Source organism: Peromyscus maniculatus, chromosome 5 (genome assembly GCF_049852395.1).
Source record: "Peromyscus maniculatus bairdii isolate BWxNUB_F1_BW_parent chromosome 5, HU_Pman_BW_mat_3.1, whole genome shotgun sequence".
In the NCBI taxonomy this organism is placed as follows: Eukaryota; Metazoa; Chordata; class Mammalia; order Rodentia; family Cricetidae; genus Peromyscus; species Peromyscus maniculatus.
The window spans coordinates 22,687,719-22,709,958 of NC_134856.1; the positions used below are offsets into that span (position 1 = coordinate 22,687,719).

A 22,240-nucleotide genomic window follows, 5' to 3' on the forward strand; every position below is an offset into this window, starting at 1 on the left:
AAACGAAGAACGACAGACAAACACAAATAAGACTAACAAGCGCTGTGCGGCTTCGGTTCCAAACCAAAAGCAAACCAGGAGACTGCGAGGGTCCGGACCCCTCGTCTCCGACCAACACCACGTATCCCTTGGATACGTGAGTGGCCCTGAAAAACCGTGCCCCAGAGGGGACTTCAGACACCCGTGGAACGTCTTCCAGGGTCATGGTGGGCGAAGTCCGAGCTTGTCAGCTCCTTCAGCCCCTACCACCACAGACAGATTATCAGGCGCGTGGACAAACAGACAACACTCAGACAATACAGGGATGACATATACCGAGGCCAGCCGGCTTACCTCCTGACGGTGGGTCGGTGGTCCCAGGGAGGGGTCTCTATCTCGGTGGGACCTCCAATGAAAGAAAGACCCCCAGGGGAGATCTTTCCCTCAGGAGAGACCCCAAACCCAAGGAACACACCGAAACCACAGATCAGATGCAAACAGCAAGAGGGTTTATTTTGATACACAGGTACCTGGGGCGAAGTCTCTCGGAGGACTTGCGCACTTTCCTAGGGCAAGGGGGACTTTTTATAGGATCCCAGGGGCAGAGGCGCGGTTACAGAAGTGAGAAGCATAGTTACAGGGCTCCTATTGGTTGTTTCAAAGAAGGCCAGGGTGAACTTGGGGTCGTATGTGTGTGGCTGTTTTTCTCCCAAGGCCGCCGACCACAGTTATCTCTCTCAAGGCCGGATGGCTGGCCATAGCTATGTCTCTCTCAAGGCCGGATGGTTGGCCACAGCTGTGAACTCCTGCTTTTCTGATTCCTTCAGAATGGCGTTTCTTAGGCTAAGTTATTGGGACGGGGGGGGGCATTTCATCGGCCCAACGCCCCATGTCCTCATAATGGAGTGGGGGTCTTTCATTGCTTGCTTGTAATTTTTTTGCCGTCATAATAAAAACCATAGACTTAGTGGCTTAAATGTTTGTTCATTTTATTTCCTTGTTGCAGAAGTCAGAAATCTGGGGCAATGGGTCTCAGAGGGCTGAAAACAAAAGGTTGACAGCACTGTGCTGTGGGATGTTCTGTAGGTCCTGTGGGAGCCCATTCTCAGGTTCTTTGTGGCGTTACCCAGCAGGTCCGTATAGAGGATGATTAGGACCATGGGCCTGAGTGCAGGTGTTTGAGATGGTCTGCACTTGGCTGTGCTGGGGGATGGTCTGTATGTCAAGTTGCTTTGATTGGTTAATAAATAAAACCTGATCGGCCGTGGCTAGGCAGGATAAAAGGACAGAAAGGCAGAAGGAGACGCTGCAGCCGCCGCAATGACCAGAGAGGCTGCAGCCGCCGCAATGACCAGAAAGGCTGCAGCCGCTGCAATGACCAGAGAGGCTGCAGCCGCTGCCATGACCAGCAGCATGTGAAGACGCCAGTAAGCCACCAGCCACATGGCAAGGTATAGATGTATGGAAATGGATCAATTTAAGATAAAAGCACAGTTAGCAAGATAAGGACAGTTGGCAAGAAGCCTGCCATGGCCATACGGTTTGAAAGCAATATAAGTGTCTGTGTTTACTTGGTTGGGTCTGAGCAGCTGTGGGACTGGCGGGTGACAGAGGTTTGTCCTGACTGTGGGCAAGGCGAAAAAATCCGAGCTACATTTGGCGCCCGAACTTGGGGCTAAAGAAAAAAAGGGCTAAAGAAAAAAAGGAAAAAAAAAGGGACTAAAGAAAAAGGACAAATGAACAGGGATAAAGGCCGGTGTTATGAAAAAAAAAAATACTAAAGACAAAGTCCCTTAACCAAGAGGCGCTCCAATAAAGTGTGATCTGAGAAGAATCCTCGCGTGGTGGTAAAGAGGATTCAGAACTCAACACACGGAGCGGTGACGTCGGTAAGTTCTCCAGGAACGGTGACGTCGGTAAACGCCCCACAGTTCCTAATTCTCTCTCTCAAATGAGCGGCAGCTGCCGGTTTGAGTTACTGGCGGGTTCCTGGGGCTTGGAAGAGAGAGGAAAAGGAACATAGACAGTTATATAAAGAAATAGAAAGTTTAAAAAAGCCATGTAAAGATGGATATCACACAGAGAGTTTGGATTATATTGTCTTTGGGATTTTTAACTGCAGAAAAACATTTGATCGTAAAAGATGTTGAGTTAAACCAATATGTATATATTAAAGATATCTTGACTTTAAAATTTGGATATAAGGATGTGTTACTTTGGAAAGGAGATTCTGCTTTTGTCTCTACAGAAAGCCAGAGGCTGTGGAATTGTTCCAGATTAAGATACATCAGGTTTGACCAGCCAAGACCACCTGAAAGGTCTCCGATGACACCATGGCCCAGATGATCCAACATCCAGAATCGTTTCAAGGCAACTGGCTCAGACGATACGGTCTCACGGACTACTCCATGATCCTAAAATTTTCTTTGCATCCCATAAGATACAGCGCCCCCCTCCAGCAGGAAGTAGTTAAGAGAAGCTACGCCCAAATTCCCAAATATACCAAGCTGACTTTGGAGATTTGTAAAAGTTAAAACCTTCCTTTAAAAAAAAAAAAAAGAAAGGGGAAGTGCTGTGGGATGTTCTGTAGGTCCTGTGGGAGCCCATTCTCAGGTTCTTTGTGGCGTTACCCAGCAGGTCCGTATAGAGGATGATTAGGACCATGGGCCTGAGTGCAGGTGTTTGAGATGGTCTGCACTTGGCTGTGCTGGGGGATGGTCTGTATGTCAAGTTGCTTTGATTGGTTAATAAATAAAACCTGATCGGCCGTGGCTAGGCAGGATAAAAGGACAGAAAGGCAGAAGGAGACGCTGCAGCCGCCGCAATGACCAGAGAGGCTGCAGCCGCCGCAATGACCAGAAAGGCTGCAGCCACTGCAATGACCAGAGAGGCTGCAGCCGCTGCCATGACCAGCAGCATGTGAAGACGCCAGTAAGCCACCAGCCACATGGCAAGGTATAGATGTATGGAAATGGATCAATTTAAGATAAAAGCACAGTTAGCAAGATAAGGACAGTTGGCAAGAAGCCTGCCATGGCCATACGGTTTGAAAGCAATATAAGTGTCTGTGTTTACTTGGTTGGGTCTGAGCAGCTGTGGGACTGGCGGGTGACAGAGGTTTGTCCTGACTGTGGGCAAGGCGAAAAAATCAAGCTACAGCACTGTGTTATTTTCTGGATGCTCTAGGGTAGAATTCCTCTTCTTCTTCACTGGAGTCATTGTTAGAACCCTGTTCCTTCCTTTCTGGACAGCAGCTGTAAACAGTTCAAAGTTTTCAGAGAATGCACACACTCCTTGTAAAGAGGCCTAGCTTAACATTAGTGCAGCCATGACAGGCTGCAGACTAGCAAACAATACTGGGACTCGGCCTCACCATTACAATAACCAGGAAAAGCCACAAACTGTACCCTGCAGGAGACCAATCAGAATTGAGACAAACAAGTACTAGATGCTCCAGAACATTAAGGAGAGCTCACACCACTTGTATATCATTTCCTTTATTATTAACATTGTTGCTAATTTCCTTGTAGCAATGCCAGTACCAATCCCTGATTGACAAGACTTCTGAGCCCCACTCCTGCCCAATCAGGAGTTCAACCCCCATCTGAATCTGGAATTACCACCCCCCCATCCTTTACTCCTTAAAATCCCTGCCATAACTGAGCTCAGGGATCTCCTTGATCCAACCGCTGTGTTGGAACAGACAGAGAGCCCAAGCTCGAGCTCGCAATAAAGGCTCTTTGCTTTTGTTTATGAACTCAGGCTCGTGGGTCTCTGGGGGGCTCATGACGCAGGCATAACACTTGCTATTGATCTCTCCTCTCCAACTTTGAAGCCAGCAACAGGATATACTTATTCCTCCATCTTACACTTTTTTGTTTTTATTTTTGAGACAGGGTCTCATTATGTGGGTCCTGGATATACTGGAACTCACCACATAGACCAGGCTGCCCTTGAACTCATGGAGATCTACCTGCCTCTGCCTCCTTAGTGCTGGGATTAAAAGTGTGTGCCACCACGTCTGGCATTTTATTTATTTGTTTGTTTTATTTGTGTGTATTATGTCCGCATACCACAGTGCATTGGTGGCAGCCAGAGGACAACTTGAGGGAATTGGGTCTCTCCTTCTGCTATGTGGGTCCAAGGATCAGACTGAAGCTTGGTGGCAAGTGCCTTTATCCTGGGAACCATGTCCCGGCTTCATATCTTGAGGTTCTTAATCAACCTGCAACATCCTTTTTGTCCTGAAAGATAACATCGTCACATGTGCAGAAATCTTTGGAGATTCATTGTTCAGTCCAACACACCTAGTGACATTCAAAATGATGTGACTCAGAAACAGTCTTCAACTTCTACCCCTCTGTCAGCACTCAGCTGTATATGTGATGCATCATCATCCAGGCTCTGTGCCCTGTGCATTCACTGGGAAGTATCTGGAATTGGAGAGATGGCTCAGCCATTAAAGGCTAGGCTCACAGCCAAGAAGTGTCTAAAGACAACTTTTTCATAGCATACAGACTTGACTCAGGAAACTCTTCTGTTAGCAATGAGCTCCACTCCCTCCTAATCTCCTAGTCAGACCCTGGAAGAGGAAGTTCAGACACTGTGCTCCAAATACTGGGACAGGGCATTTCAGTGAGTTTCCCCGACACCCGGACACCACAGTGGGAAATGCTGCCACGTTGTATTTCCTCACTATAATGATGGGAAACTGAACTTGCAGGGGGCAGGGGGCAGAGCCCAGCTACAGAGTCAAACAATTGGGTTTACTACAATGTGTTACAGAGAAAGAATGGTAATCAGAATGTTAGGAAGTACAATCAGTGGCCGGCCCACTGAGGATCTGCTTCACAGGAGAAGGAACAGCTTGGGCACTGCCTTGGAGAAGCCCAAAGGCTACAAAACCCACCATGCCATCCCTGCTGTGTAGCTTGGGGAAGGAGCAGAACCCCAGATCCACTGTTACTGCTGATGAAAGCAGTGCCTGTAAATCACACCTTGAGCAGTTTAGCTTGGACAGCAAACAGGCAGGGTAGTAATGCCTGTATCTGCTTGGAACGTCCTGTTTGGCTGTAAAAGAGTGAGGGGCCTGGCAGATGACTCAGTGGCTAAGAGTGCATGCTGGAGAGATGGCTCAGTGGTTAAGAGCACTGACTGTTCTTCCAGAGGTCCCGTGTTCAATTCCCAGCACCCACATGGCAGTTCACAACTGTCTGTAGCTCCAGTTCCAGGGGACCTGACACCCTCACACAGACATACATACATGCAGGCAAGACACCAGTGCCCATAAATTAAGAAAAAAGAGTGCATACTTTTGCAGAGGATGAGTTTCAGCTTCCAGCACTGATGTCAGTTAGCTCACAACTGCCAGTAATTCCAGCTATGGAGAATCCAACTCTCACTTCTGGACTCTGTGAGCAACTGCCCTCGTGTGCACATACAAACAAAATTAGAATAATAATAATAAAATTAAAAAGGATAGGAAGTAAACCCTATGAAAATTCAGAGCCTTACCTCTTTGATGTTTCAAGGAGTCCAGGCACAGTCAGAAATCCTTTCTATGGAGAAGGGCAAGTGGTGGCACCTCCCACAATACTCCACAGAGAAATGCAGCATGGGACAAGCCTCCTTGGGTTCCGATGAGAACATAGACCACATTTGGGCACATTGCACCAAGCTATGACAACCCGTAATACCCCTGCTTGAAGCGAACCGCTGGATGAGGACAAACCGTGGTGTCTGGGCCAGCCCGTCCACTATCACTTGATGGGCATAAGCAGCAAAGGCATTGCTTGGAGACGGCCAAGCTGCAGAGAAAGCACTTTTGGTTGTGGAAGAAGCCCACACTGTTGCTATTCGTCCTTTGAAAAGCTGCTCTCAGCTCACTGCTGGGTCCTGATAGAAGTGAAGCGTCCCACCTGGGGACAGTAAGTGACTAGGCAGCCTGAGCCACCAAAAACCAGCTACTGTCACTAAACCGTAACACTGGGCACACTCGCCAACACTCCGTCATAAAACAGCAGCAATTAGACAACCCCGGCAGGACCAGAAGCATTCTTTTTATTTTAATATGGAACGCTCCATGAGTTTGTGTGTTATCCTTGTGCAGGGGCCATGCTAATCTTCTCTGTATCATCCCAGTTGTAGTAAATGTAGGGCTGAAGTGAGCACCAGAACGTACTCTTAAACACACAAGCAAGTATGTAGACTCGGGGCTTGTTGGGAATTGATACAGATTCAGAAATACTCCAGCTTAAAATATCAGTCACTACAGGCTTTTTACGTACAAGTTGGAAGAGAAAGAAGCAACAGCTGAGGAACATGCACCATGGCTGTTCAACCCTCCAGGTTGACTGCTTCAGGAACTTGGAACCCCCAGAGGATGCATGGTCATTTGTGATACGGTTACTCTCCATCCCTGTGCAGCTCCAGGTCACATGGCTGCAGTGTCCCCAAACATCCTGCTCTTCCCTTGAAAGATTGCACTTTCACGTGCCCTTTGCAGTGGGGACTGCCCTGTGGTTCAGGCCATGGGATCTGAGGTGAATGCAGGTGCTACTTCCAGGCTAAAGTATTTCCTCGCTGGTGTATGTATTCAAGCCTCTGTCAGGGTTTGAATTGGAAATGCCAGTTTGGAATGTTTGCCCCTCACTGGTGGTGCTGTTGATTGGGAACCTGTGGAGCCTGTAGGAAATAGAGCCTCTCTGGTAGAAACAGGTCATAAGCGAGGACCTTTGGAGATTATACCTGCTGCTGGTCTCTGCCCTGCACCCCAGTGTCTCCACCACATACTTCTGATGCCATCAGCTAAGCTGTTCTACCATGCCTTCTGTGCCCCCGATGGATGGAAACACTCAGAACTACGAACCAAGCCTTTCTTCCCTGGAGTCAATTCCTTCAGGCTTTGTGGTCACAGCAATGTGAAAACCTGACGGATCCTCCAGGCACTCTCTTCCCGCACTCCAGGAAGCCATGCTAACTGAACAGCTGGTTCCGCACTGAAAGCAGCCAAGCCCTGACATCTCCTTCACATAATATAGAGGAAAGAATTTATTTTATTTTTTATGTGCGTGGGTGCATTGTCTGCAGGAATGTCTGTCCCTGGTGCCCATGGAGGACAGAAGAGGGCATCGGATTCCCTGAAACTGGAGTTAGGAATGGATGTGCGCTGCCATGTCATTACTGGGAGCAAACCCAGGTCTTCTGGAAGAGCAGTCAGTGTTAACTCCATCTCCCCAGCCCTGGAGGAAAGAACTTAAAGACTAGGAAGAGAGAGACACGGGAGTGAATTTTTCATGTGTTGCTAACCTAGGCGTCAAGTTCTGACCTTATTTCTGCAAATGGAGTCTGAGAAAAGCATTGGTAAAAGAAGTGCTGTGGCCTTCACACTGCTTTAGAGGTCATTTCCTGTGACGTGGCTGCTACTGGAGAGCAGTGTAATGACTATAGGCTCTCTAATCATGGAGAGCAATGTAACGAGTATAGGCTCTCTAATCAATGAAGGCCGGAGGACAGACACAGAAAAAACCAACGAGAGACACTTCATGGCCCAGAGTATCTAGAGGGAAAGTGGTTACAGTTGTATAGGGCAGCAGGCCTGATACAAAATGACCCAACTTCAGGATGGAAACTAATCAAAGGATGCCATTGGCTGGCAAGGGCTGTGAAGGGCATGAGATAAGACTCGGTGTGCAAGGTGCTGTAGTTTGAGTGATGAATGTCTCCCAAAGGCCCCTATGTTGAAAGGCTTGGTCTCTAGGATGGTGCTACGGGGCAGTGGTGGTAGGTCCTGAGGACCCGGGGGGGCCTGCTCTCAAATGGGCCCCTTCCTGTTATTGTTTGCTCCTTGGCCATGGGATCAACTGTTTTCTGTGCCCTGTGCATCCTGCTGTGGTTTTATCAGCAGTGTCAGAGGCCTCTGTTATGTAGTGGAATCTACGGGTCCACTCCATCAGCCTTGTCATTTGTGAGCTAAGATATGCTCTTTCTTCTTATTAGTTAGTTATCTGGGGATTTGTTATAGTGACAGGAGGCTGACCGACACTTAACTTAGCAGTTTAGCCTCCTACAATCCATAGGTGTTAGCAGAAGACATGAAACACAGGCCACGTTTACTCATAAGACAGCAGTCAGAATGAACAGGAGCGGCTTGCATTAGCTCCCCATGTCTTTCAAGTCCCAAAGGCCATGTGAAGAGGCCACTTGTATGCTTCAGGTACAGTGGGCATAGCTGAGAAACTCCAAGCTTAGAAATTCAGTCTTCTCTGGTGAACCACGAGCTAACCTGACCAAGCATGTCCTGGAGGGAGACATTGTCTTCTCTTACAGGTTAGGAAAATCTGTGCTCCCTGCCCGAGGCTGTCTATAAACCCCTGAAAAATACTCTAGAATAAAAGCTGATAGAACCCAGGTAACATTGTCCTGGGAATTGCCTCCCAATAAGAATTAAACTAGCCTAACTGGACATATAACCCAAGTAGTAAAACTAGGACTAAACTAACTGTAAATCATTTTCAACAGTAATTATACCCCTATCCCAGTGTTACACCAATATCTGTCCCTAACCCTAACCATATCAACTTTAAATTTAATGTTCACATGGCTCCATTTTAAGTTTGTATCTAACCCTATTTCTAACACCAGCTCTAAGTTTACTCTAAGTCTAAAACTCACCATAACTAAAATCCTAGCACTAATACTAAAGAAACAAATTAAAAAAAGAATTAAACTAAAAAACCAGACTTACTTGCTTCTTCTCTCTCTTCCCCCCCCCCCCCTCTCTCTCTCTCTCTCTCTCTCTCTCTCACACACACACACACACACACACACACACACACACACACTACAGTGGGTGGATAGAAGACCAACTCAAGTCAATCTGGCAAAGTTACTTGTTTGTTCCCTATTCCTCAAGACAGCGCATAAACCAAGAGTCATTTTAATAAAAGTGAGGCCGTATAACTTTAAAGAAGAGTTGAGAGATAGCATCAAAGTCTGTACCCCTTAGGCTTGTCAAGGAAACCATTAACAGAGTAAAGAGAAATAGTCACACTTCTTGTTACTGTCCAACAACTGTTTTTTTTTTAAAGATTTATTTATTTATTATGTATGCAGCATGTATGACTGCAGGTCAGAAGAGGGCACCAGATGTCATTACAGATGGTTGTGAGCTACCATGTGGTTTCTGGGAATTGAACTCAGGATCTCTGGAAGAGCAGTCAGTGCTCTTAACCTCTGAGCCATCTCTCCAGCCCAAGATTTATTTATTTATTATGTACATAGAAGAGGGCACCAGATGTCATTACAGATGGTTGTGAGCCATCATGTAATTGCTGGGAATTGAACTCAGGACTTCTAGAAGAGCAGTCAGTGCTCTTAACCTCTGAGTCATCTCTCCAGCCCCAACAACTGCTTTTGAATGGACACTAATTGCCCCACAACCTGAAACATGATTGCTGACTATTTCATTTAGGATTCCAGCTAAAAACACATGATAAATTAGATCAACTGAATAGAGGAGAGTTCCGTGGAGGGAGTATTTACAAAAGGTGTCAGCAAGGAACACAGAAGCCATTTGGGACAGTTGTGCAATGTGTCACTAGACTGTGGAGTTAGACAGGCAGTGTGCAAGGCCATCTGAAGACAGGCAGTGTGCAAGGCCATCTGAAGAGAGGCTGTGTGCAAGGCCATCTGAAGAAGGCTGTGTGCAAGGCCATCTGAAGACAGGCAGTGTGCAAGGCCATCTGAAGACAGGCTGTGTGCAAGGCCATCTGAAGAGAGGCTGTGTGCAAGGCCATCTGAAGAGAGGCTGTGTGCAAGGCCATCTGAAGAGAGGCTGTGTGCAAGGCCATCTGAAGACAGGCAGTGTGCAAGGCCATCTGAAGACAGGCAGTGTGCAAGGCCATCTGAAGACAGGCTGTGTGCAAGGCCATCTGAAGACAGGCTGTGTGCAAGGCCATCTGAAGACAGGCTGTGTGCAAGGCCATCTGAAGACAGGCTGTGTGCAAGGCCATCTGAAGACAGGCAGTGTGCAAGGCCATCTGAAGACAGGCAGTGTGCAAGGCCATCTGAAGTTAGGCTGTGTGCAAGGCCATCTGGAGACAGGCTGTGTGCAAGGCCATCTGGAGACAGGCAGTGTGCAAGGCCATCTGACGAGAGGCTGTGTGTGCAAGGCCATCTGAAGACAGGCTGTGTGCAAGGACATCTGAAGACAGGCTGTGTGCAAGGCCATCTGAAGTCAGGCAGTGTGCAAGGTGATCTGAAGACAGGCTGTGTGCAAGGCCATCTGAAGACAGGCTGTGTGCAAGGCCAACTGGAGACAGGCTGTGTGCAAGGCCATCTGAACAGAGAGTATTGACCTGTTCCCAGACACACCCACCAGTGGAGTGGAAACAGGTCATTCTCTGGTCTTTTCCACCCATTCTAGCTCTCTGCTGGTGAGATCTAGTAGAATCCAGAGGACAAGGGAACCTGCTGATGGGCCTGGAGCATGGGAGAGAAGAGTGGGTTTGGCATGTCAAACGGTAGGAACTCAGCCCAGCACAGCAAAGCCAGGAGTATTAGAAGGAATCCTTAACCTCCAATATTCTGACTCCCCACCACTTCCATTACTGGCTAACTTCTTTAAATCTACTATTATGGGGAGGAATGAACTAGAAGTCAGGTGTTTGGGACAGAATTCTGCCTACATTTATACTATACAGTATTATTTACTTTTATTCCACACCTGTATAAATATTAATGTTTTACATTTTACTTGCTAGTGTCTTCTGAAATTGGTTGATGCACTACCATCCTTATTCCCATTTTATCCAGAGAGAATATGTTCTGCTACAATTTTTTAAATATGCCCTCATTTGCATTGACTACTGAACCAACCCGATGCAGCCTTGACCCAACTATTTCAGCCTTATTTATTTATTTATTTATTTATTTATTTATTTATTTATTTATTTATTTAATCTATCTATCTATCTATCTATCTATCTATCTATCTATCTATCTTAATGCTGAATGCCATTTATTGATGTTTTACAATCTTGCATCTAAGCTGTTAAAGCCCAATATGCAGAATAGACAGACAAGGAACTTCCCCTTAAGCATTCAGGAGGGTGGAACCCAGCAGGGAATTAGCATAGGGGGGATATCAAGGTCAAGGTCAGCAAGCAAGGCAACAGTTACCCAAAACGGGGGCCAGGGCTCTACAGGTGCCCCCTTTTACTAATAAATGAGCTTCTGACTTAGGTTATGTGGGATGTCATCAGGTCACCTTACCCGTCATGGAGATGCCTGACCAGGCCACACAGGAACTCTGTCTTAGTTTGGTGAGCTCCCCCCATGGATTACCCGTCTCTGAATACTCATTATCATACAGGCTCAATCGTGTGTGAGCTGCAGAGTTAACTGCTACCAAAGATATCAAAGTGGTGCTGGGCTTGCAATCTGTGTTTTCAACACAGAAAAGACCAACAGAAGTCCTAACCCACCCATAGCCAGTAGGCTAAAGGCAACTGAGCCATTCACTTCCTTAATGAGCCTTACTGCAAATTGGAGTCCTTGGAAGATGGTATCCCAAAAGCAAATGGAACTTGAGTTCTGAATTTATAATTTTCAAAGCCAATTGAAATGTATATAACTATTGAATTAAATTTATCATGCCCAATAGAATGAAAGATTAACTAACTGTGGTAGCTACTTTTGCTGCCAGGGTCTCCACTGTGCTGGCTGTAGTAAGCTGTAGATATAAGCAACCGTCTTATTAAATAAGAAACACAGAACCAATGCAAAGAAGAAAGCCAAGAGATCAGAGCTAAGAGCCTTACCCACCTGCTGCAGCTAACCTTTTAAGCCAAGAGACCTCTCCGAAAAAGAGCTGCTTCCTGTCTGTTTGTGTTTATATAGTCTTTCTGTTCTGCCTTCTCATTGGTTGTAAAACCAACCACATGACCGCCTCGTCACTGCCTGTTGTACAGCCCTCCAGGTCTTCTATGGTATTGAGATTAAAGGCGTGTGTCTCCAATGCTGGCTGTATCCTTGAACACACAGAGATCTACCTAGCTCTGCCTACCAAGTGCTGGGATTAAAGGCATGCACCACCAACGCCCAGCTTTTGCTATGGCTCTAATAGCTCTGACCCCCGGGCAACTTTATTTATTAACATACAATTAAAATCACATTTCAGTACAAGTAAAATATCACCATAGTAAGCAATTATGAAATGGTAATCCCAGAAACAGTAGCAGCGGTGGCCGCCACTGTTATAACAGCAATAACGGCATCAGCAATGTCAAATTCTCTTCTGGAATGTGTGGGCATCCACTGGCACGGACACAACTCTCAGAACACAAACCACCAAGGCCCATTTTTCTTGATCCCAGCATGACTTAAGCTGGCAGCTCTGCAAAAGAACAACTAAGAACCATAAAGAAAAAACAGGCAGCTCACAAGGAACATAACTAATGGCCTTTTTTTTTTTCAATTTAACTGAGCAATTTATTGAAGGCTTCACAAATAACTATAATATTCCTTGATCTGATTCACATCATTAAATGTTAATAAATGTTCTGATTAAGCATAAAAGAAGAGGAATGTAATGAAATGACATTGATTTACTGCTTATATATTCATTCGTTTAACTAGTAATTTAAAAAGCAATGTGTGTACACAAGGCTATGCACTAGGTTTAGGAGTGTGAAAGAAACTGTTATACTCTCATGAAATTTACATCATAAAAAGAAGAAATGAACAAAAATACAATACAACTTAGATACATTCTCTATATATTCTCTACTAGGACTAAGATTCTACTAACAAATATAAAGCATGATAACAGTGTTCCAACAACCTGTTTGTATTAGTGGCAATAGTGGTAATTAGTGGTAATATTATATTGTTAGTCTAGGTAGATTTGAGTGGAGACATCATGAATGTATTTGAAAGATTGCTTTTAAGTTTTGAGAATCTTAGAGAAGTTCCTGTGTATATACACATATGCCAACAAACATGTCCTTATTCACACTCAAAATCAAATTACTGCTTATCAGTTTTTGAAATTGTAATCCATCAGGGGACAAAAAAGGAAATGGACATCAAAAAACTACACATCAATAAATATACCAGGTGGATCTCTGCTCAAGTCATATCACCTGTCATACATTTATGAAATATAAAAATAGTTTTTTATTCACTTAAGGGAAAAGCTTTCTTTTTATTTTATTCTTGAAAAAAATATGGGTGAGACCTACCAGAGTTTTATGTTGAGAAAAATCAGGCTTTAGAATCAGATCGGTGTGAAGACAAATCTTGGATCTCACACCTATACTTGTTACTCTTCTGTGTTGAAACCAAGGTTGGATAAAGCACAGGGACAAATAGCCAAATGAATGGAAACACATGAACTATGAACCAAAGGCTGAGGGGCCCTCAACTGGATCAGACCTTCTGAATAGGTGAGACAGGTGATTGGCTTGATCTGTTTGGGAGGCATCTAGGCAGTGGTACCAGGTCCTGGGCTCACTGCATGAGATAGCTGTTTGAAACCTGGGACTTATACAGGGACACTTGGCTCAATCTGGGAGGAGGGGACTGGACCTGCCTGAACTGAGTCTATCAGGTCGATCTCAGTCCTCGGGGTTGGCCTTGATCTGGAGGTGGTGGGAAAGGAGGGTGGGCTGGGGGGAAAGGGAAGGGGGCATGGAAGGGAGAGAACAAGGAAATCTGTGGCTGTTATGTAGAACTGAATAGTATTGTAAAATAAAAGAAAAAAAATAAACAGGATAAAAAAAATGATAGTCTTCCTGCCTCTTCTAAAATACCTCAGATAACAATAAGCTACCAGAACTCACAAAGGTAAGATGTAAGTAAACTAGGTTTGGCACAGATCATTTGGGCTTCTTTATGTGGTAGAGTTTGCAGACACTTAGGAGGTCTTTTGTAAAAATACAACTGACAAAGTGTAAGGCCTGGTTGTCATAAGGAGCCACAATAGAGCTGAGAGTGAGAGTGCACTCAGGAGACTTGGCTCTCTGAGACAGAACCCACTAACACCAATTGGACTAAGCTGCTCCCAGAGAAACAGAGCCCAAGAGCACTGATTTGACCAAGAACTCCCAGTGGACCAAGACTATCAATTGGAACAAGAGAGGCACTCTCAGACACAGACACCACTTGTGCTGACCGAAGGAGAGATGAGTAGATGCCAGTGCAAAAATACAGGCAACAGCATAAAGACCTATATGACACCATCAGACACTAGTGATTCTACACCTGCAAGACCTGAACATACCAACACAGAAGCAGAAGAAATCAATCTTAAAAATGACTTTAAGAAGATGATAGAGGCCCTTAAAGAGGAAATAAAAAACTTCCTTTAAAAGGAAATAAAAAACTCCCTTAAAGAGGAAATGAAAAATTCCCTTAAAGAAATGGAAGGAAAAGCAAACAAAAAATTGGAAGAAATCAAAGAAAGACAAGAAAAAGCAATTAAACAGATGGAGGAAACAGTTCAAGATTTGAAAATTGAAATCGAAACAATAAAGAAGATACAAACTGAGGGAATGCTGGAAATAGAAAATCTGATAAAACCAACAGGAACTATAGATGCAAGCATAACCAACCGAATGCAAGAGAGCGAACAGAGAATCTCTGACACTGACAACACGATAGAGAAAATAGATTCGTCAGTCCAAGAAAACACTAAAACCAAAAAGTCATAACACAAAATATCCAGAAAATTTGGGACACCATGAAAAGATCAAACTTAGGAATAATAGGGATAGAAGAAGGGGAAGAATACCAACTCAAAGACACAGAAAATATATTCAACAAAATCATAGAAGAAAACTTTCCTAACCTAAAGAAAGAAATACCTATGAAGATACAAGAAGCTTACAGAACACCAAAATAAGCTGGATCCAAAAACAAAGTCCCCTCGCCACATAATAGTCAAAACACTAAACATACAGAACAAAGAAAAATATTAAGAGCAACAAAGGAAAAAGACCAAGTAACATATAAAGGCAAACCCATCAGAATAACACCAGACTTCTCAAAGAGACTATGAAAGCTAGAAGATCATGGACAAATCTTATGCAGACACTAAGAGATCACAGATGCCAACCCAGACTATTATACCCAGCAAAACTCTCAATCACCATAGGCGGAGTAAACAAAATATTCCATGATAAAACCAGATTTAATAAATACCTGTCCACAAAGCCAGCCCTACAGAAAGCACTAGAAGGAAAAACCCAACCTAAGGAAATTAAATACACCCATGAAAACTCCAGCAATACATGATCCCACACCAACAAATACCAAAGAAGAGAAACTCAACACGACCACACAAAAAAAATAATAACAGGAATTAACAATCGTTGGTCATTAATATCCATCAATATCAATGGTCTCAACTCACCTATAAAGAGACACAGGCTGGCAAAATGGATACAGAAATAGGATCCATCCATCTACTGCATACAAGAAGCACACCTAAAATTCAAAGACAGACACTACCTCAGAGTAAAAGGCTGGGCAAAGACTTTCCAATCAAATGGACTTAAGAAGCAAGCTGGTGTAGCTATCCTAATATATAATAAAACAGACTTCAAACTAAAATCAATTGAAAGAGATCAGGAAGGACATTACATATTTATCACAGGAAAAATCCACCAAGATAAAATCTCAATTCTGAACATTTATGCCCCAAATACAAAGGCACCCATATTTGTAAAAGAAACATTACTAAAGCTTAAATTGCACATCAAACCCTACACCCTAGTAGTAAGAGATTTCAACACACCACTCTCACCAATGGACAGATCTACCAGACTGAAACTTAACAGATGTTATGACTTAATGGACTTAATAGCTATATACAGAACACTCCACCCTAACACAAAGAAATATACCTTCTTCTCAGCACCCCATGGAACCTTCTGTAAAATCAACCACATGCTTGGTCACAAAGCAAATCTCAACAGATACAAAAAATTGGAATAACATCCTGTATCTTATTAGACCACCATGTCTTAAAGTTAATTTTCAACAACAACAAAAATTATTGAAAGCCTACAATCTCATGGAAATTGAATAATGCTCCACTAAAACACCAATGGGTCAAGGAAGAAATAAAGAAAGAAATGAAAGATTTCCTAGAATTCAATGAAAATGAAAGTACAATATAATCAAACTTACGGGACATTATGAAGCAGTGCTAAGAGGAAAATTCATAGCACTAAATGTACACATAAAGAAGTTGGAGAAATCTCACACTAGTAACTTAACAGCACACCTGAAAGCTCTAGAACAAAAAGAAACAAACTCACACAGGAGGAATAGACACCAGGAAATAATAAAATTGAGGGCTGAAATCAATAAAATAGAAACAAAGACAATACAAAGAATCAATGAAACAGAATTGGTCTTTGAAAAAATCAACAAGAAAGACAAACCCCTATCCAAATTAACCAAAAGGCAGAGACAGAGAGAGAGAGAGCACTCAAATTAACAAAATCAGAAAAGAAAAGGGAGACACAACAAAAGAAAATGAGAAAATCCAGAGAATCATCAGGTCATACTTCAAAAAACTGTACTCCACAAAATTGGAAAATCTGAAAGAAATGGACAATTTTCTGGATAGATCCCACATACCAAAATTAAATCAAGAACAGATAAATATTTAAAAAGACCAATAACCCCTAAGGAAATAGAAACAGTCATTAAAAGTCTCCCAAGCAAAAAAAAAAAAAAAAAAAAAAAAGCCCAGAACCAGATGGTTTCAGTGCGGAATTCTACCTGATTTTCTTTTTCTTTTTTCCAGAGCTGAGGAATGAACCAAGGGCCTTGCACTTGCTAGGCAAGCACTCTACCACTGAGCTAAATCCCCAACCCCCAGATTTTCAAAGAAGAGCTACTTCCAATACTCTTCAAATTGTTCCACACAATAGAAAGAGAAGGAACACTACCAAACTCTTTTTATGAGGCTACAGTTACCCTGATACTCAAACCACACAAAGAAGCAACAAAGAAAGAAAATTATAGACCAGTCTCCCTCCTTAACATGGATGCAAAAATACTCAACAAAATATTGACAAAATGAATTGGAGGACTCCTATTGCAAATCACCCTCTGGAGCGATGGAAGGATCTTTCTACTGGCACTTGGAGGAGACCCAATCTGGTGTTGGTGTGGCCCGGGGTTCTGTTTATGTCTTTCCTCAGGACAATAAGGTTCCTCTTTGGATTCCTGTGCACTGAGTGTGCCCTGTGACTGCTGCTGAAGCCCAACATGGCAGAGACCTATTGGGCCTTCATGAAAAACTCTCCCCTTCTGATGCCAATGGGGATTGAGAGCCCAATATGGCCAGCTTTGGCAAGCATTAATGTAAGCCTAGGAACCGTAGCCATGTGGTTGGATTCTCCAGAAGGTAATGTATGGTAACTGCCTTTTCAAGTATGTTTGAGAATGTGTCACCCAGATACCTTGGAGATTAAGGATAACCCTGAAGGTCACTGACCTCCATTTGTTAACTGTAGCATGCCAACTAAGCCTTTTCATTTTCAAAATCCTCTTCAAGCTGGTGTAGTACCTACTTTTCAGGAGTGGCTCTGGGCAACATTTATTGGCCTCCTGAAATTTATTTAGCCCCCTTTGAAGATACCTTAAAATTTATAAGCCTAAATGTAGCCATTATAAGACCATTAGTTAAGGAGAGAGAAACAGGCAGAGCTGGCAGCCAGAGAGGATATATAGAAGGAGAAATCTGGGAGGAGAGAGATCTAGGAGCGAGAGGAGGAGGAGGAGGACATCAGGGGCCCACCACCTAGCTACACAGCCATCAATGGTGTAAGAGTGAAAGTAAGATTACAAAAATAGAGAAAGGTGAAATCCCAGAGGCAAAAGGCAGACAAGTTAATTTAAAGTTAAGAAAAGCTGGAAAGAAACAAGCCAAGCTAAAGCTAGGCATTCATAATTAAGAATAAACCTCCATGTGTGATTTATTTGGGAACTGGGTGGCAGGCCCCCAAATGGACAAAGAGTAAGAAAACAAATAACTTTAAACCATTTACGTTTTAAAATTTTTTTTTTGACAGGGTTTCTCTGTGTAGCTTTGCGCCTTTCCTGGAGCTCACTTGGTAGCCCAGGCTGGCCTCGAACTCACAGAGATCAGCCTGGCTCTGCCTCCCCAGTGCTGGGATTAAAGGCCTGCACCACCACCGCCCGGCAATGTTTTAAAATTTTTAAACTTAATATATACGAATATTTGCCTGTATATATGTATACGTGCCACCTGTGTGCAGTAAAAGGGACCAATATCGGCTCAGGGTACCCCAAGACCAAGTTCTCAACACAAAGGAGACTTATTTGCCCCAGAGGGACAAAGGGTGGGGAATAAGAGACAAAACCAGGAGAGAGAGGACAGGGAGAAGGGGAAGGGAAGCAGGGAGAGGGGAGGGGCATTTATCCCAAGGGGAACATAGGACCACCCTGGGATAGAGAGGAGACAGATGTGTCCAGAGGCAATTGGTGGTTTATAAAGGTAAAGGGTGAAACCCCATGTTAGGATGAGGTGTTTAGTTTTAATTGGGCATGTTCATTAGGTGAGCCAAAGGGGGCTTTTGATTGCTGGACTTCAATACTTTGACAGCTGGAACTTGGTAGTCAGCCTCAGGGGCAGGAAGTGGCCAAATAAGGGAACAGACCTTGGTGACTAGTTTCAGGAATGTACTCTAACGGTTCTTAGCAAGGCAGAGGGAATGGGGAGAAGGGCAAGGCCTGCCAGAGCCATGCCTGCTATGCTCAGGCTGGTCAGTCTCTTCATGTAGGTGTATCTGAGGAGATCAGAAGAGCACATTGGATTCCTTGGAATTGGAGTTATAGCCAGTTGGAGCTGCTATCTGGGTGCTGGGGAGCTGATCCTGGATCTTCTGCAAGAGTAGCAAGTACTCTTCTTTTTTTTTTTTTCTTTCCCTTTGTGAAACAAGGTTTCTCTATGTAGCTTTGGCTGTCCTCAAACCGGGCTGGCCTTGAACTGAGAGATCTGCCTGCCTCTGCCTCCCTAGTGAGTGCTGGGATTAAAGGTGTGCACCACCACCACCCAGCACAACAAGTACTCTTAACTACTGAACCATCTCTGCAGCTCCATAGCTGTTTTATTTACTTATTTTTGTTGTTACCAGGGACCAAATCCAGGGCCTTAAGCATCCTAGGAAAGAGTATTCAACCACTGAGCAATCTGTTAACCTAGAGAACTCTTGGTCCATTCATATTTCTAGGTATCTAGAATATCTGTCATATATATAATAGAATCTCCTTCATTATCCTTGTCTTCCTAGTAAACTGTTGTAGTTCAGTTTTGGATATTAACTCTTATGTGTAAAGTTTATCGTCTTGAGAAGTGGAAAGTCTGGGCCTGCCTTCTTTGCATAGTGCAATATCATGGAAAACAGATGCAGGAAGAGGAGACTGAGCTCGGTTGGCAGTGAGAGGCAATTGCTGCACTCCATCAACTGACCAAAGGTCAGGCTAGCTGTAGCCATAGAGATTGTCAGGAAGTGGCAGCTTTAAAGATAGTGGAGTTAGGATGTTTTATGATAAAACTTGGGGGACACAACGTATGTCTACTCGCCCCAGATCTCATGACAGACCAAAATATGGATACCATCGAAGTCCAGCTTAGTGAACCATTGAGTTTATTGGGGTTACTTACAGGGACAGAAATAACTTACAGACAGCTGTGTCATCCAAGCCCACCCCACCGTGGATGACAGTCGCAAAGCTGGACACTGAACACTGCACAGCCTGCTGGGAGCCCACCAGACGGGAGAGCATCCTTTCCCAGTGACTCTGCTCTAAACCTCTGCCAGGCAGCCTGGCTGGTTTCTGCTTGTTCCAGGCAGTCGGTGTGATCTCAAGAGTCTCCTTGCAGCTCAGCTTGTCTGAGTGACGCTCAGCACTATTATTGTTTATAATCATAACAATATTATGTAATATTTTTATATTGGGGCATAGTGAACCTGGTCTGTTTCAGGGACTTCCTGAAGCTATCTTGAGTTGTTTATCTTCTGTTTTAAGGAGCTTTTCTGCAGGATGGAATGTTTTAGTCTCAGAGGAAACTTATACAGCAGGGTAGCAGTAAATAGTGACTTTGTGGTTTGAGACTGAATGATATTTTTATAGCCTGTGAAGGGAATGTGGTGGGGCAGTTGAGAACATTTTGAACTTTTTAAAGATTGTTAAATTTCTGCCTACAGGATTCTGTGAGGATAGCAGCAAAATTCACGTTCCTCATTGAGTTTTAGTTCTAGTTCTTTGCTTATTGATTGAAGAGATGACTGGAGACCCAGTGCCTGACTGGTAGAGACAGCCAGAGTCTGAGGGCCAGAAAACAAGGTCTTAAGTAGACATATACATGTTGCATCATTAACACATACACGACAGTGCACTGTACACTAGGGCTGAATAAGAGGCCAAGGACACTCCTGGTGCGCAGCTCCTGCAAAACACAGATAGGAGAGAGGCCGCTAAGAGCAGATGTTTACAGAAAGATCACACTGCCTAGTTCTACATGTCATTATTATTATTTTCTGCATGTGCTTATTTGGTATCTCAGTCACTGTTCTATTGCTGTGAAGAGTCACCATTACTAGGGCAACTCTTATAAGAGAAAGCATTTAATTGGGGTCTTGCCTACAGTTCAGAGGTCATCATGGTGGGGAGCATGGCAGCATACATGGCACTGGAGCAGTAACTTAGAGCTACATCCTGATCTGCAAGAAGGGAGGGAAGGAAGGGGTGTGGGAGAGACAGACAGACAGACACTGGTCTTGACTTGGCTTTTGAAACCCCAAAGCCCACCTGCAGTGACATGCTTCTCCAACAAGACCATGCCTCCTAATCCTCAAACAAGTGCCACTCGTTGGGGACTAAGCATTCAAATATATGAGACTATGGGGGCCATTCTTATTCAAACCACCACATTTGGCAAACAGTCTTTATAAAAATTATCAATTTCAGGTCATCATTCATTTCCGCTATAGTTCCATTTGCTGGACTCTTCAGCTAGAGTTGTGTGTTCTTCATTATTGTTCACTAATTTGTACTTTTTTCCTTGTTTGTAAAGGAAACTTTTCAGTATACACTTTTCAAGTGGGCTGAAGAGCTTGATGCACTCAGTGGAATACAAGACTTACTTGGTTGCTATGAGCAGGCCTTGGAACTATTTCCTGACGATGAAGTGATTTGCAATAGTATGGGAGAGCATCTCTTCAGGTTTGTAGTGACTTAACTATTACTTGTTGAAGATTATTCTTTATCAATCCAAAGCAAGTATATGTTATGCATTAACTTACTTTGTTTGGTTTGAGATGGAGTGCTGTGGGATGGTCTGTATGTTAAATTGCTCTGATTGGTCAATAAATAAAACACTGACTGGCCAGTGGCCGGGCAGGAAGTATAGGCGGGACTAACAGAGAGGAGAATTGAGGGAACAGGAAGACAGAGAGACACTGCCAGCCACCGCCATGACAAGCAGCATGTGAAGATGCCAGTAAGCCACGAGCCACATGGCAAGGTATAGATTTATAGAAATGGGTTAATTTAAGATATAAGGACAGTTAGCAAGAAGCCTGCCACAGCCATACAGTTTGTAAGCAATATAAGTCTCTGTGTTGACTTGGTTGGGTCTGAGCAGCTGTGGGACTGGCAGGTGACAGAGATTTGTCCTGACTGTGGGCAAGGCAGGAAAACTCTAGCTACAATGGAGTCTTACCACCAGCTCAGTCTGGGCTGGAATTTGTGGGCTTACGTGATATCTCAGCCAGGTACTACATGTATACACCACTATGCCTGTAGATAGAGTAATTTAAATAGTGAAAGTTTATTGTACATAATTAACTATAACAGGATTGGAGGAATGAGTGATTAGTTGGTAATAAGGAGAACTCAAAAGAATATAGGAATAGTAAAGATGGCATGTAATTTAAAATTAGGTTTATTTTTGTGTGTGCACATGTGGGTATGTGTGCATTTGTACATGTGTGTGGGTAATGTGCCATGATTTGCATGTGGATGTCAGAGGACAACTTTTGGGACCTGGTTCTCTCCTTCTGCCATGTAGACCTTGGGGACTGAACTAAGGTTTTCAGGCTTAGTGGCAGGAACCCTTACCTGCAGGGCTATGGCAGTTTTACAGTATGTTATTTAAGAGTCATACCCTTGGGACTGAGGAACTGTCTGTCAAAGGGAGAGGTTTCTTTACTGG

General features: G+C 43.9%; 1 non-coding gene across 1 annotated transcript; it reads right to left on the reverse strand.

Moving 5' to 3' along the window:
* Nucleotides 1–6,043: 6,043 nt before the first annotated feature.
* Nucleotides 6,044–6,150, reverse strand: LOC143273662 (U6 spliceosomal RNA). Its single transcript, XR_013051844.1, has one exon. It is a non-coding gene; the product is annotated as a U6 spliceosomal RNA (small nuclear RNA).
* Nucleotides 6,151–22,240: the final 16,090 nt, after the last annotated feature.